The sequence below is a fragment of the Camarhynchus parvulus genome, chromosome 8 (genome assembly GCF_901933205.1).
Source record: "Camarhynchus parvulus chromosome 8, STF_HiC, whole genome shotgun sequence".
Classification (NCBI taxonomy): domain Eukaryota; kingdom Metazoa; phylum Chordata; class Aves; order Passeriformes; family Thraupidae; genus Camarhynchus; species Camarhynchus parvulus.
The window spans coordinates 23,582,580-23,598,900 of record NC_044578.1 but is presented as its reverse complement, the minus strand read 5'-3'; the positions used below and the strand labels follow the sequence as shown (position 1 = coordinate 23,598,900).

The window sequence follows — 16,321 nt, the reverse complement described above, 5'->3', positions numbered from 1 at the left end:
GTAATCACAAACAACTGAAGGTCTAAGGCACTGCCCCTGAGCCACTGTAATTTCCATCAGTTTTAAACTTAGTCCAAGAGCACCTCAAATCCTTCAACCTACTCAGCCTGATGGCTAATGACCAGGTAGGGACTGGAGACAGCTTCCAACCCCCACCACCACCAGGCCCTTAAGGGCCAAAGTCATTCCCATCTTCTGCTTTCCATCACTTCTTTGCCATTTAAATCAAGGTCCCAAACCCGTCCTGCAGTCTGATGACACAGAAAGGTCCCTGCACTCCTCCAGTGCTGGAGTTCTTCTCCCTCAACATTGGTCAGCATTCCCACAGTCAGCACCACAGCTTAGTCTGCACTTGGAAAAAACCTTATGGATATGGATGCAAGCTCACAGAGTTTGATTTCACTGGCACTGAAGCAGCAGGCTGAAGCTCACATGCTACTTTCATTTTTACACCCAGTCACACTTAGTATTTTGAAAGCAATAAAACCATTTCAACACAAAAATTCTGGCATGTTCATGACATGTCAGGGGAGATGGCAGCAGGTAATGAATGAAAAACTATAGATGAGGAAAAGAATGGGAAATTGAACACTTAAGAAAGCAGAGAGGTCACCAATTTACCAATTAAAAGAATCCATCAGCAAACCAGACAGCACCATTCACCAGGTAGCAACCATGAAACAGAAATCCAGAAGTCCTCAGAGCTGCCTCCACTCTTACCTGCAGTTTTTATTCCTGAGAATATTCGATCACAACCAAGATCAAAAGCAGCGCTGACCCCACACTCTAGGAAAGCTCACAGATTTTGGGGGATAATTTCCTTATCCTTATGGCATGGTTCATTCACCTGGGATCTTCCCTCCCACGTCCGCCTCTGCCCAGGACTGCATCAAACTTGCCTTGGCCAGAGACACGTCGGGAAGCAGTTGATGCTGACTGTGGCCAACAACAGCCTGTTTGTGCCTTTTCAAAGCACAGGATGATGCAAAACCTCCCCAGAAAAGAGTTGTTTCTTCTGCATTTGGCTTAGGGCATAAAACATACAGGAACACAACAATTATCCTGGTTATTTACACTCCACTAAAGAGATAAGGGCTGTGACGACAAGAGCGAGCAAGTGGGTTCTTCATGTGCTTTCCCAGGATAGCAGCAGCTCTTGGGAGAGCAGGGTGGAAGAGAAGAGAGGAGGCATTGCCATCAGTCTTCATCACAGCCAGATCATTCCTGTACCTGAAATGTTTTATTTCAAAACTAGGTGTTTAGACTGGTGGGGGTTTGCACCTTGGGCTTTCTTTCGGAGGGCAGGTAGGAGGGAAAAGGCAGCAGTAAAACAACTACTTGCCTTACTCATCACAACAGGAGCAAAGAAATCTGTCCTCATGCACTGGAGGCATTGTAAACCCCAGAAAAACAGTAGCCCTCAGCATGATACACCTAATGACCATCTTCAGTGAACTCCCCCTTGTTTTGTGCAGCCTCCCTAGCCCTGTGCTGCTGCCCAACCTGTTCTGCCTACAAAGGAAAGCCAGGGCAGGGCCTGGAAGGGTTTGGACCAACTTTTCCCCAAGCAGCAACATCGCTATGTGCTGATGCTGCCACATTTGCTATTGCTTCAACCTCAGCACCTTCAGAAGCCCAAAGCCCTGAGGCTTTGCCCAGCCAATCTTCCCTGACTGGGCAGGAACACCATCCCAACGCCATGGCAGGAACGCCATCCCAATCCCATGTCTGCACCAGGACAGGAGACAGGGCCTGGTAGACCCTGATGGACACGGGGCAGGAGGGGCGATGGCCCCGTCCCCACCCCAGCAGCTGCTGGGTGAAAGGAGCCAGGAGGGAGCCACATTTGATATTGCTTCAACCTCAGCACCTTCAGAAGCCCAAAACCCCGAGGCTTTGCCCAGCCAATCTTACCTCAGCGGGCAGGAACACCATCCCAATCCCACATTTGCGCCAGGACAGGAGTCAGGGCCTGGCTGGCGCTCAGACACGGGGTAGGAAGGGCAATGGCCTTGTCCCTAGCCTGGCAGCTGCTGGGTGGGAAGGAGCTGGGAGGGAGCCACATTTTCTACTGCTTCAACCTCAGCACCTTCAGAAGCCCAAAACCCCGAGGCTTTGCCCAGCCAATCTTCCCTCAGTGGGCAGGAATGCCATCCCAATCCCGCATTTGCGCCAGGACAGGAGTCAGGGCCTGGCTGGCCCTACGGACACAGGGCAGGAAGGGCGATGGCCCCATCCCCACCCCGGCAGCTGCTGGGTGGGAAGGAGCCGGGGCACAGCCCTCACTCCCAGCTAAGTTGGGCGGCTGAATCAGCGCGGGTGGACAGCGATTTACTGCTGACACAGAGCTGCAATAAATCACCACCTTTCTGGAGCAAGCAGGAAGTTGCAGGGGTGACTTAGTCATCCTCCATCCTGACGCCATTCCAGAAGCAGAGCCACATACGTCCCCCGGCTTTGGGCTGTGCCCGTGGCCCAAAAATAGCTTTTAAGCCAAATCCTGCAGTCATCATTCAAAGCTGAAACCCTTTTATTTACACTCAGCAAGAACTCATGTATGTTTTTGACGATGCTGAGAGTAACCAGTGCTTAAATTATTTGCTTAGCAAAGGAGTCTAACTACAAGTTACACCAAGTATGCAATGTTTTCTGACCCACATAGAAGCTAATAATTTGCATTTTATGGAACCACTTTGCATAGACAACCCATCTTAATGGCCACAGCTTACTGTACAAGAATTAATAATTGAAAAGCAACTCGTCAGCACTGTTATTTGTGTTACAGGTAACTCACAAACCTCATTACACTGTAGCATTAAATTTCCAATGACCTTCTAGAAAGCTGCTCACTCTGAGAGTCTTTTTTAAGGCATGATCTCTCAGAATACCAAGCAATTGCAGAGAAAGTATGTGACAGCTACCCAGAGTCTGTGGGAAAGGCCAGGCAAAACACCCTGTCAGAAATATATCAGCCTGATCCCCCCTTTGGCTGAAGAAGTGACTTTGACTTCATGAATCCCCCCTCTCTCCAGCCAGTCACTTGACCACGCTTCTCTCACAAATTTCTGCCTTAATGCCAGATTAATCCTACTTCATCCACTCCCCAGACATCTAAGAAGCTCCAGCCCTTTTTCTCTCAAATCATTGGCTTTCAAACTATTTCTGTTGCAGCACCCAAGCGTTTGCTGTGGATGAAAGAAGGCTCAGAGACTAGCACAGAAGTGTAAAGGCAAACAAAAATTACATGGCAAAGCCTGGGATTTTCATAGTCTTAGGGAAATTAGGTCCCCTGAATCCCACGGCAACTCTGAGAAGAGTCGAGTGCATAATTTTCCATTATGCTTGTAAAAAATCCCCAAATAAATGTACAACTAAATGCGGCTTCACGAGGCTGAGCATTTCTTATTCTCCTAAACGTCATTACTAAGCCCAAGTAAAAGCCTTAAAACTTATTCCACGTTTTAAGGTCTGATTTTTCAGAAAACAGCTCAGAATGGTAGTTCCAGGAAAACCCAGCTCAGAGCCCTGTTGTTGGGGAAGAGCAGCAGAGCAGCCCCCCATTTGGAGCTGCCTGTCCCGCTGACAGAGGCTCTCTGTGCTGGCATCACAGTCACTCCTCGCTGTGATGTCTTTGCTCGGGGCTGTGCCCCTACGCAATCTGCTCCAGAACATGCTCACTGACTCCTGCCATCCCCAAAGCTCCTCTGGCATGTTTCTGCCGACTGAAGCAGGAAGATTTGGGGCAGCCAGGGGCTGATTTAGCTCTGTGTGAACGCCTGCCGGTGTAATTTGCGCAGCTCTCCCAAACAAAACATTTTCACTGCCATAGCAAAGGCAAACTTGCCCAAATCCAATTTGTTTGGTACTTAATTAGCATCTCTGCTGCAATGCTGGAGACAAAAGAAGGAAGCGCTCCCCTCCTCCCATGAGCATCAGGACTTTTTAATCTCAAAGATACACCTTATCCAACATGACCAAAGCAGAAAGAATACAGCTCCCTCTTACTATTAAACAGAGATCATCTCAGGAGCTTGTTCATCACGAGGTTTTGATTTTAATTTCAGCAGCCCTGGCTGATAGACTGCCACACCTGAAAACTAGGGAGTAATTTAAAAACATAAATCATAAGAAAAAACAATTATATCCATTAGAGCTTCGAGTGGTAAAAAAAATAGAGATGGGATTAGAAAACCCTGGCTGACTTTCCTTTCACCCACTAATCAAACAATTCCCTGAAGTACTCGCAGGAGTTTCTCCTCTACACATTTCTGTGGCAGACGAAGGGGAGAGCCAGATCTGCTCCCCTGGATTCAGTCTGGCTTATTCAGCAGCTTCAGCTCCGCTATTTCAGATTCCTGCAAAAAGAAAGGCTCAGAAGGGAAAGCTGAGCCCCTGGGCATCCACCAGACCACAACTACTGCACGCACATAGGCTGCACCGGGAGGAGAAGAGCAGCAGCCTGTCCTTCAGCATCACATGGCTGGCCATGCTCAGCAGCCCAAACCACAGCCTGAAACAGCCCGGCTCAGAGAACGCCCTGGAGCTGGGCACAGCCACTGCTAACAAAAGAGCAGCTCCTGCACACTGTCAGTGCATTCACTGCAGTCAGCCTGCCAGTGCATTTGCTGCACATCAGCTGTGCTCCCTTCAAGAGGCAGCTGGGGTAAGCAGGCCTGTAGATGAAATGAAGCAGCAGGATCCTAAGTGGATATTGCCAGAACACAGAAACATCTTAGTCATCCCTCCAAGTTGAAGCAGAATGGGCTTACAGCCCACTGCCAGCCCTTAGAAAGACAGCATTTGTTTTGGTTTACCAGTCAATTCTTCCCTCAGACTGTTTCCCACTGGAGAAGTGCAAATGTCTGCTACTCAGAGCTTTACTGAATAGCAATTTAAAAGGAATTCTTCAAACACAGAGGTGAACTTCAACAAGCCTGCTTCCCGAACAGCAGACCGACATCATGAACGTGCACAGGGCATGGAAAATGCTGCTGCCACGGTAAGAAAGGGAATACGAGCAACGCGTTCCTTCCTCTGTGTCTTCCTGCAAAAACAACCTCCCTGCCCAATGTCCAAAACTGCACAGGCTCCACAAATCTAATTAGCTACGACTCCAAAACGCAGAGCTCTGTCTGTCTAAATGCATAAACATTAAAGTTGTTTTGCTTTTATTAATAAAATCTTGGGACAGGATGAGATAAAAATCCCAAGGAGGAAAGTCTAAGAGGTAAGTACCTCCCTCTCCCCGAGTAAAGAGCTGTCTTTGTGTGAATAAACTGGGCAACCTAGATAAACTTTTCCTTGTTTATTATAAAAGCACAAGTTCACCAAGGTCCTTTTATGTCCTGATGTATGAAATTATTCCAGCTACATATAATTGCACAGAGCCAAGGGGGTGAGGCTATGGTATTTATAGGTACATTCAGGGCTAGAATTTTGGTTAGCAGCACCATTTTTATGGCCTCAACACCTAACATACTTTTGGGAAAATGCCCACCTGTATATATATATCCTGGGAAATTTTCCCTATGAAACACAGATTTCAAGTGAACTTTATCTTTTTCCAAACTTGACAGATAAAGCCTGTGCTTTTCTCTTAGAGATTCAGAGACAGAAGGAGAAGAAACTGAGGCCACTTTCATAGCAAGAGGAAGGCCTCTAAGCCCATCCTGATGCTTTCAGACATGCTCACTGTTTTTTTTTCATTCTTCAAAACAGGGCCTCCAGTTTCCTAAGCACATGCCCCACATTAAGACACGAATCTCTGTAAACAACTCAAAACACAAAGAGACAGACAGGGCTCCACAAAAAAAAAAGAGGAAGAATAATTTTCTCTCATTCAGGTAACAAATTAGGAGCTCACAATGGTTTAAAAACCTGTTTCTCCAAACTTCTAACCCAGAGCCCTGCCTGAAGTCTGCTCAGGACTGGATCAATACTGCAGTTAAATCACTTGGCACTGGCATCTCTTCACTCCAGAATTACCTTCCTTTGAGCAAGCAACAGCAGACATGTAGGCAAGGGATGCTGTTGGATTAACACTGCTCTAGAGATCTTATCCATATCCATATACCGTTGTTGTGTATAGCATCATTATGTAAGCCTCTCTATTTTTAAAACAAAACATTTGTCTGGTCAGTCTCTACTATTATCCCACCCCTAAACCATCAGGCTGAAATTCCACCCACTTTAATCATAAATTTACAGGCTTAAGGGTGGAAAAGTAGTAGAAATGACAAGATCAAGAATTTCTATTTGCTTTAGAAACACAAAAATTCTACCCTTTTTTATCAACAGGATTTCAGAAGCCACCACAATAAGGGCACTGCCCAGGCTCCCCAGGGAATGGGCACAGTCCCAAGGCTGCCAGAGCTCCAGGAGAGTTTGGATAATGCTCCCAGGGATGCACAGGGTGAGACTGGAGGGTATCTGTGCAGGGACAGGGTTGGACTCCATGCTCCTGATGGGTCCCTTCCAGCTCAGGATACCCTTTGTATGACCCTGAATAAATTACCAACCTTTGAAGAGCTTTTTTTAATAAACCAAACACAACTTTACCACCAGTATCCAGAAGTCTGGGACCCAGAGGGCTCCTGTAATCCAGACAGACTCCTGAACCACCAGCACAAAAATAAATACTGTAGGTCAATTGACAGCCAAAGGCTCCTGCTTCCCTGCCGCACAAAGAAAAAGTGGAATTTAAACCACAACTTTGTTACCACCCATCTATTCTTGAAATGGTCAAGGATGGTGTGGTGGAAGCCAACCTATAGAACAGCTCAGGGACTGAGCTACTGCTTTTTCTGCATCATGCAGCACTAACTGGATTCTGTATTACTAAACTTCAAGCTCTTTAATACAACTTTTAAATTCTGTTCTCTGCATTCTTACGCGTGCCCTAAAATGTTGCACCAGATCCCTCGCTAAGATTTACTTTGGTAAATCTTCCAACAATGTTGCTGAAGTTGCTCCTTGGCTTGCAGCAACTCTTTTGTCATCTGAGCATTTCTGAGTCGAGACTCACCCCAATCTATGTCAAGGATGCACAGCTGCAGAAATCACTTCTTGTATTTGAACATTTTTTGCATACAGTCACCTAAATATGACAGTCATAATGGTACCTATGCATGAAATGTGACTGCAAACAGGGCGGGGATTACACCTCACTGCAAATATAAAGCCTTTATCTTCATTTACCTTCTAAGATCACTTAGCATCCCCACATAGAGTTAATTTCTGTGTGAAAATCTAAAAAGAAATATATTCTTCTAGAATTCAGATCAAATTGTAAAATGAAAATTAAAAAATCCTTTTCAGACTGGACCAGAAGTTCACCAGCAGAGGAGGTTGTGAACACTAATGCCATGAAGTTTTTCAAAACTAATTAAGACCTTTTTTTAGAGAAGACAATCCATCAGCAGCTATTAAACACAGTTTAATTCCTCCCTGGAGCTTGCCAGCCCAAAGGTTTCCTAGGGTGGTGACTGCTACAAGGGTTTAGCAGGAGGAGAACTTCACTGTTCCAGTTTTTCTATGCACCTGGGAGTGGTCCCATCAGAAGAGCTACCAAGCCAGACAGACTTCTAGTCTGTCAGAGAGTAACTGCTCTTACTTCATTCACAAGATTGAAGATGACAAGAGAGCAACCTGTTCATAAATCAGAGCTGAAGTAAACTTGTACCAGTGAAAGAAATAGCCTTAACATGACTGACTGCATATCACATTCCACACTGCCTCCTCTGAACATCCTACAACACAGCCTTAATAGCATTACCTATTCCCTGAAGTACCTCCTTAGATTCCAGTGTACCCAAAATGTGCCTGGGTACATTTATCACAAATGTTATACAGCACACAGAGTAGCCAGCAGCACAGTGACAGACATTTGCAAGTGCCTGTGAAATCCCTTTGCAATTACATTCCTGGTTGTATAGAATTAAACACAGCCAGCAAGGAAATAAACAACAACAATAATAATAAACTCTTTCCAGAGCATTTTTGGGCATGTATTCAAAATGCAGCCCTGTTCCATCCCCTGCTAGAGGATGAAAAGCAGCATCCTTTAGGGTCCCTTACCTTTCCCTGAATGAGGGGAAGATTGGAAGGCTCAGGCTCCACATCAACACAAAGGCCTCTGGAAAACTGACTGCAGGAGTTGCTTGCTCCTCCTTTCCCCCAAACATTCAATGCCATCACACCCTGTATTTTCAGAAGTTGCCCTCTTGCTTGCTTCAAAGGAAGGTAATTCTGGAGTGAAGAGATGCCAGTGCCGAGGGATTTAAGTGGAGTATTGACCCAGCCCTGAGCAGACTTTAGCCAGGGCTCTGGGTTAGAAGTTGCCTCCTGGAGCAGCAGAGCCCAGGTGAGCCCATCACAGTGCAGCTGCAGATGGGGGTCCCAGCACACACCTATGGAGAGGTCCATGCTGACCAACACCTCCCTCTCCTCCCCACGCTCCAGACACTTCCCAGCCTGCCCCTTCCCCTCTCAGCTCCTGCCACCTCCAGCACGGTGGCAATGCTTGCATGTCATTGCCTGCTCGCTGAGCAGATTCAGGGAGACAAGCCCTGAGAACCTCTCCTGCAGCAATGCCACTGCCACAACAGCGAAAAGAAACAGCCAGCTAATAATGGACCAGTTGAGGGGCTGCCAGCTTCAGCAAACATGGCTGGAATTGTATTTTTTGTTTAATTCAGGAAGCTTCCAGTTGAGCATCAGTCATCTTGCTTGACCCAACCCCTGGACTGCAGTAACCCAGAGGCTGCACAGCAGCCCAGGCACCAGGGGCTGTGCACAAAGCCTTTCCATGAGGCCTTGGGTTGTCAATAAATGAAGCCCAAAGTAAGTTTGCCCATGCATGCAGGCAGCACCTAAGGCGCTGCAGAAGCTCCTGGAGCACTAACAATCAATAGCAAGTACATCATAATCCCAAAGAGATTGCTGAAAATTTGTTTAGTGCATTACTGTGTCCACTCATTGTGTTTCCACCCAGTATTTGCAATACACCAAGTGCGGCAGATCTGCCCGATGTAAACAGCTGCCCTAATCCACGCTGTTCTATAGATCGTGTTTACCCAAGGCTGAATGATCATTTCAGCCTTTGTTAATCTGATTGCATAACAAACCACAGCAGCCTGAAATAACCAAGCTGCTCTCTCCAGCACACATTAGTTGAAATCAGTCATTTCAGCACCCCGCTTCTTCTAAAACACGGAACAGACCAGATCATGGAGAAAGAAGAAAACAAACCAAGTACCTGGCCACTGCTTTCACAGCCAACCACCAGACACATCACAGCACACAGATGCCACGGGGCACATTCACACCTGGAGCGGGCTGGGAGCACAAGGCAAAGCAAAATGTTCTCAAGCCCTGAGCTCCACTGCGCAACTGAAGCACATTCTGCTGGAGCTCACTCACAGCTCGGGCGCAGGCTCGCGAGCAAACCATACAGCGTGGATTTCCAAAACATGAAATTGCACGTATATAAACAAAGGCTGTAATTTACACGGCAGATCCTATGAAAGCTTATCTAGCACATGACATCACACCCATAAATTACAACTTAAAGCACCTGTGCCAAAACTGCTCCCACCCCAAAATGAACGTGATTAATATCATCTGCTCGTCCATGCCCATGCCTCTTGGGAATAAACACACATGAAGTACCTCCCAAGACAGAGTAGTATTTAAAGATTCTTCAGACAATGAGAAGATTTATAATTATTATGGCATTGCATCATCACAAAGCCTTAAACAAATCAAGCTGCCTCATCATATGACACCTAAGATAATACAAGGTTAAACAGCATCAAGCAGTATCGGTTAACTTCACTTGTACGGAAGGACAAACACCCCCCAGCCCCTGGGCAAGGGGATCCTCAGCCTCACAGCTATTATTAAACAGCAAGTTAGACAAGCAAAATCAAAACACACGGACTTCTTTGAACAGGCCCAGAATCAGAATCTTTCCATTGAAATCCAACCAACCAGGACGTAGGGAAAGTGAAGGGCAGGCGAATGGGGAACTGAATAGGTGAGGGACGTGTTTCAGCATCTCTCAGCTTTAGTTCACTGGTCCATGATCAGCTTGGGAGAAATCAAGAGGCGGTATCAGGAGCTAACATTACAGTGCCTATTGATCACAGCCAGCTCTCCACAGCACACAGCAGAATTCCTCTTCTGGACCGACGATAGCCGAGGAGGCTGCCTTATGGCACAACTGGCAGACAAGACAGGCATCAGCCGACTCTCTAACCAAAATACGCCTGAATACCTTCATAAGGCAAAACCAGCCAAGTATCTCCGCTCCAGGCATAAATATCTGCTCCTCCGAGTCCGCAGCTACCCACAAATAATCGCCAATTATCGCCGTGCCCCCACGCTCCGCCCGCGCCGGGGCACTGCCCCCGCAGCAGGCCCTGCGCCGGGAGCGGAGCGGCTCCGCCGGCTCTGCCCGCGCCAGCTGGGTCCGTGCCGTCCCCATCACGCTCTGCCCGCACCGAATCCCCATTTCTGCGCGTTATTACCAATCTGACATCACCCCAGAGCAAGCACAGTCTGACATCTACAGTTAACTCGGCGATGGTGTAAGTGCCGCCCGGCGCACGGTGCGCTCGGTGTTGCAATACGCTGCTGCCGAACATCGAAAGAGAACGTAAATAGACACGGATACTGACACACAGCTATACGTACAAACCCGCCGAGAGCGGCTGGCAGGGCTCGCTCCCGCCCCGGCCGTGGAGCCGCAGCCGAGCCCCCGGTGGCGACGGCCCCGGCCCGGCAGCGCCGGGGGGGCTCCGAGCCGCCCACCCGCAGCCATTTCCCCGCCGCGGCCGCGGGTCCGGCGCTCCCGGCGAGCCCGCTCCGCACAAAGCCCGCCGGGCCATGAATAAAACATCGCCCGGAGGCGGCGGCGAGGGGGGTCGGGATACGAGAAATAAGGGGAATGGAAAGGGGAGCGGAGGATGGGGGGCTCCACCCGGCCCCTGACCCGCGGTGCCCCGGCCCCGGGCGCTCACCTCGGCAGCCGCGCTCGGAGCGGCTCCCCGGGCCGGAGCGGGCGGCGGGCGCGGACGGCTGCGGCTCCCGGGCGGTGTGCGGCGGCGGCGGCGGGGAGCGGAGCCGAGCCGAGCGGCCTCTCAGGGAGCGGGCGGGGCGGAGCGGGCGGGGCGGGGCGGAGCGGGGCCGTCACCGCGGGGAGGAGCCGCCCGCCCGCCCGCTGGGTCCCCGCGGGCTGCGGGGTACCGGGAGTGCTCATCCCGCACTCTGATTCCAGGGCACCGGGAATGCTCGTCCCGCGCACGGACCCCGGGGTACCGGGAGTGCTCATCCCGCACTCAAATTCCAGGGTACCGGGAGTGCTCGGACCCCGGGGTACCGGCACCGCTCATCCCGCACACGGATCCCGGGGTACCGGCCCCGCTCATCCCGCACACAGATCCCGGGGTACCGGCACCGCTCATTCCGCACACGGATCCCGGGGTACCGGCCCCGCTCATCCCGCACACAGATCCCGGGGGACCGCACCGCTCATTCCGCACACGGATCCCGGGTACCGGGAATGCTCATCCCGCAGCGGATCAGCGGTGTCGCAGGGCAGGGGCTCTGAGCGAGGAGGAAGCAGGCGCCCGGTGAGGTCACGATGCACAAATACAGCATCATGGAATCGGTGGGGGTAGGAGGAACCTCTGGAGATGATGCAGTCCAACCCCTGACCAAGGCAGGGTCACCCGGAGCAGGTGACACAGGTGGGTTTGGGATATTTCAGAGTTGGAGGCTCTGCACCTTCCCTGGACAGCTGTTCCAGGGTTCTGCCACCCTCCATGGAAAGAAGTTCTTCCCCATGGAAGTGGAGAGTAAGCTCCAATCTCTGTGCCCAGGGACAGGACCCAGAGAATGGCTGGAGCTGTGCCAGGGCAGGGTCAGGCTGGAGCTCAGGAAAAGGTTCTTCCCCAGAGAGTGCTGGGCACTGCCCAGGCTCCCCAGGGAATGGGCACAGCCCCAAGGCTGCCAGAGCTCCAGGACGGTTTGGACAACACTCCCAGGGATGGGATTGTTGGGGTGTCTGTCCAGGGCCAGGGGCTGAACTGGGGATCATGTGGATCCTTCCAACTCTGGATATTCCTTGGTTCCATGTTGCTAAACTTCTTGGGTTTTACTTTTTGTCCATTGCTCCTCGTCCTGCCACTGCGCACCACCAGAAAGAGTCTGGCACCATCCTCTTGGCACCTGCCTCTGAGATGTTTATGTGGCTCTCAAACACAGCCCCCTGTGCCTTTGGTGTCCATGCCCCACTCAGCAGGGGGACAGAAGAGTGCTTCTCTTCCTTAGCATGGAAGCTGTTTTCCCGGGAATGCAATGCCTATCAGCTCTATGGCACCATGCACCCAAAATTTCACTGGAAACCTGTGTTTTTCTGTTCACAGAGGCAGAGATTTTCATGAAAACAACTGAAAAACTGGAGATGGAGGTGAGGCCTCTTTGAAGATTGGGTTATAAAAGCTGTCTCAGACTGTTCCTGCCAGGAAGTGCTACCATGTGAACTAGAAAGCAAGCCTACAGCCTTTTCATCACTTACAGTTTTAGTATCATCCAATAAACCAGGCAGATCAGTTTTCATCTAAGGACATTCTTCCTTCACCATGATGAAAATGCTGAAATAAATAACAGTTTGTTTGCCAAATCCTTGGCAAGATCCCATTTGAAGTAATTTCTACCTTCAACTTTCTAGCAATTAATTATTTTTCCCTGCACTGGAAATCACTACCAGAAAGGTGCACATAAACAACATCAAGACATTCCAGAAGAGGGAATATTTTCAACTCTAGGTTGATAACTGTGAAGTTTGGCCAACTTTGTTTTTCTGCAGAGAGCCTGATACTGTTTCCAAAGAAACATGGTGCTTTTACAGTGAAACATATATGATTGCTATGCCTCTATAAACTTTGCTTCCAATAAAAATGCACATAAAAGAACAGCAGGAAGCAAACATATTTTGTTTAGCCTCCACAAACAAACTTCCCTGATGTTTTCCTGATGCTGTGTGCAGCTAGTTAACATTCATAATAATGATTTACACGAAAATCCATTTCCTTATGCAGAAATTTGTTGATGGAGTCTTTGTCTGCCACTCTCATGTAGTCAACAATATGTTTAAAAGCAGAAAATAGTTATTTCCCTGAGTTCTGCTGTTTGTTTTACTCATTTCTGAGATGAGACAGTGCATGCTGGAGAGTTATTTTTAGAAGCTGAAAAATGATAAACAGTGTAAACAATTTCTGATATCTAGGACAATTTTGATACTAAGAGTACCATTAGCTGGGCCTTGTGCTCTGTCCCTGCCTAGTGATGCTCAAACTAGGTATTTGTTGATTAACTCACAAATAAATTACAGGTTTAATATCAAAACCAAGTGCTGGGGGTTGTTTCTGCAAGAGGAGGACAAATTTCATCCTGACTTTTTTGTACATGAAAACAGAAATTGGCTTTCCTTCTTCAGTTCTTCTGCTGCTGTGGGAATGAATTGACTCGGATCTGGGAGAGTCATGGACTAAAAGTAGCCAGAGACAAATATTTACAAAGATGAAATTATCATTATTTTTATAATAATAAGCCCCTCAAAACTCTTGGGAAGAGGAAAGATAAGGATATATTTGAGTATGGAGAGTCAATGCCTTGATTGGTTTTCTTCTTTTGAAAGCAGCTCCACCTCTGTGCCAAAAGAAAAGAACAAGCCTCTTAAGATAGCAGGTAGAACAGTGGTGTAGAAGCACCAATTTGGCCTATTTATGAGGGGAAAAAAGATTTGGCTTTCATCACAGTACTGCAGTGCAATCAGTGTGTGCATGCCTTGCATGTTGCCTCAGTTATATCAGTACAGCAATGCTAATGAGAGTCTGACTTCCCCTAAAAATGGGAATGCAGTTCATTGTTTATGCCAAAAGTATATGTATTGTACCTGTGTCCTACTTGTTATGGGTGAAAAATAGACCATTTCTTGGATCAGGTAGCTGCTATCAGCACAACTATGTTTCAATCTGAAAACTGTTTCAAATGCCTAAGTTACCCTGTTTTATTTTCTGAAAGGCACTGATGATTTCCTGATACTTCAGTGAAGCTCTTCCCTTCAGAAATGGGAGAAATGAGAGCAGTCATGGCTCACCTTATAGAAGAATAAGTGAAATTGCTGCAAATTTTTCCCAATTAACAGGATTTCAGAAGAAAAACTAAAATGCTGCACAAGCTGCTGCCAGAAACAGTTTAAGGATTTTTATTAATTGTTATCACCTCGACCCTGGCTATAGCAAAGCTCACAATGACAAATTCATTTTCCCTTCAAGTACTGTAGTCCCAAACCATTGAACAGTTTCCTAACTGCGTTGATATTCAAGGATTTTTGTAAATAAAGTCCCTGGTGTAGGACAGTATGGTCACTGTGCCTGGACTCTGACTGCCAGGGTGATGTGGCTATTCCTCCATCCCCCAGGACTGCTGGAGAAGCCCAGTCAAGCTCACATGGAGAAGCCAAGTCAGAGCTCACATTGCTGTTGCTGCTGGAGAAAGCATAAAGGGCGCAGAAAGGCATGAGCCCTGCAGATGCAGCTTCCTCCCATGGATTTTGCATGTCCTATAAAATCTGAAGATGTCAGGTGCCAAAATTTTTTATAGGATGCCAAAGTTGTTGAGGTGAGTTTGATGCTGCAAACCAACAAGCTGCTCTTTGAGCTGCTCTGCTGCTTGACAAGTGACACAGGAACAGACTTGTGAACTTCCCAGCTCCTTTTTAATGGTGTATTAACATCAAAGACCAGCTTTACATATTTAAAAGACTACAAATTAGCAGACATTTGTTTTGCACAGTCTGGCCCTGCTTGTTGCATTCACTGTCATTATTAAAATGGAAATGGATGTTAATCTGCAATACAGAGAAACATGGACTGCAAATTCTGGGCATATAAGAGAATGCATTTTAACCAATAAATAATTATCTCTGAATAAATAATGCCCTTGGAAGTAGGAACTGCTCTCATTCACCTCACCCAGCACTACACCTGTTCAGAGGGCAGAAAGGAGAATGAGATATTTTAAAAGAGTCAAAGATTATTCTGTGTCACTTAACGCTGCATAATTCTCCAGAGTTTTCTGTTTCACAACTTCATCATCACAGAACAGGACCTACATCAAAACCCTGGGACACAAAGCAAGCCCAGCTGTAGGAGAAACCTACAGATACATCTGGGAGTTTTCAGGCAATCTTTACTGATCCCAGTTCTGTGTGCAGTGCTTGTTTATTTACTCTGCAGATTCAATTACTCTGTTTATACCTGAACTTGCAATTAGGAAAGATAAGACAAAATAGGTAGATAAACCCTCCAGTAAACCACCCACATTTTGGAAGCTGTATAAACAAGAAGAAAATGTCTGTGGCAGAGCATCCAATCCTGAGGTTCTAATTCCAGATTAACAGTTTAGCAAAGCTGTCTGTTAGTTTCAGGCAAGGGCTGAGAGAGGAAAGACTAAGCAGGAACTTTAATTGTCAACTGTTCAACATTTGGATGCAGCACAGATACTGCCAAAGTCATACACTGGGGTTTTAGCCTGAAGAATGCTTCATGCTGGGACTGCAATCACCATGTGCCTGTGCTAAAATAAGATAAATCAGTGAAGATCACAGAACCACAGAATCATGCAGTACCCAGAAGGATCATCAAATCCAACTCCCAAGATCGACTTTTATTTGTGTGCCTGAAGGTCCAGTTCACCAGAACCCCTCCCCCTTTTATTATGGCACTTCTCTAAACAGACAATATATGGTCTGAAAACCCAGGGAAGGAGTAGCAGGTGAGCACTGGGTGCTGTGGTCCTGTTCAGGTCACCAGCAGAAGGTGCCTCTGCCTTTGAAGGTGCAGAATTGGATGCAAAGCACAGGCTGAGTTCTGCTCCTTCCTGGGTTAGCAGCAAAAAAGCCAAGAACGTTTTCTTCTAGGCTGCACATTTGTTTCTCAGTACCAGTTAGGCTTGCATGACTTTCTCTTTAAGCCTCTTATGCTTTAACACAGCTCATCCTGACACTAAATTATACAGAGAACACTTGTGTGAGCTGTTCTACCTCCTCCTGGGGAGAGGTGCACATCTCCTGTTGGGAGGGACGCTGCCCACTGGTGATTTCTCCTCTGGCACGGCCGTTTGCAAAGCACAGAACCACTCCCACTCCTCACCTCCCTCAGGAATAGACACAGCTTTAAGTTAAAGCACAGTTTTAAGTGACAAAAAGAAAACCTATAACAATAACAGCGATTTTATTCTTGTGATCTCAACT

The 16,321-nt window shown here is 47.7% G+C and overlaps 1 protein-coding gene across 2 annotated transcripts in view; it reads right to left on the bottom strand.

The window, feature by feature from the left end:
- The window catches only part of C8H1orf21 (chromosome 8 C1orf21 homolog), a 102,589-nt gene extending 91,505 nt beyond the window's left edge, over window positions 1-11,084 (bottom strand). Inside the window, exon 1 of one of the 2 annotated variants that reach the window (XM_030953607.1) lies at window positions 11,022-11,084. The gene's annotated coding sequence lies outside the window, so the exon portion shown is untranslated. Of the gene's footprint in view, window positions 1-10,529; window positions 10,668-11,021 lie in introns of those variants that run through there. The other variant, XM_030953610.1, reaches the window with a different exon arrangement.
- Window positions 11,085-16,321: the final 5,237 nt, after the last annotated feature.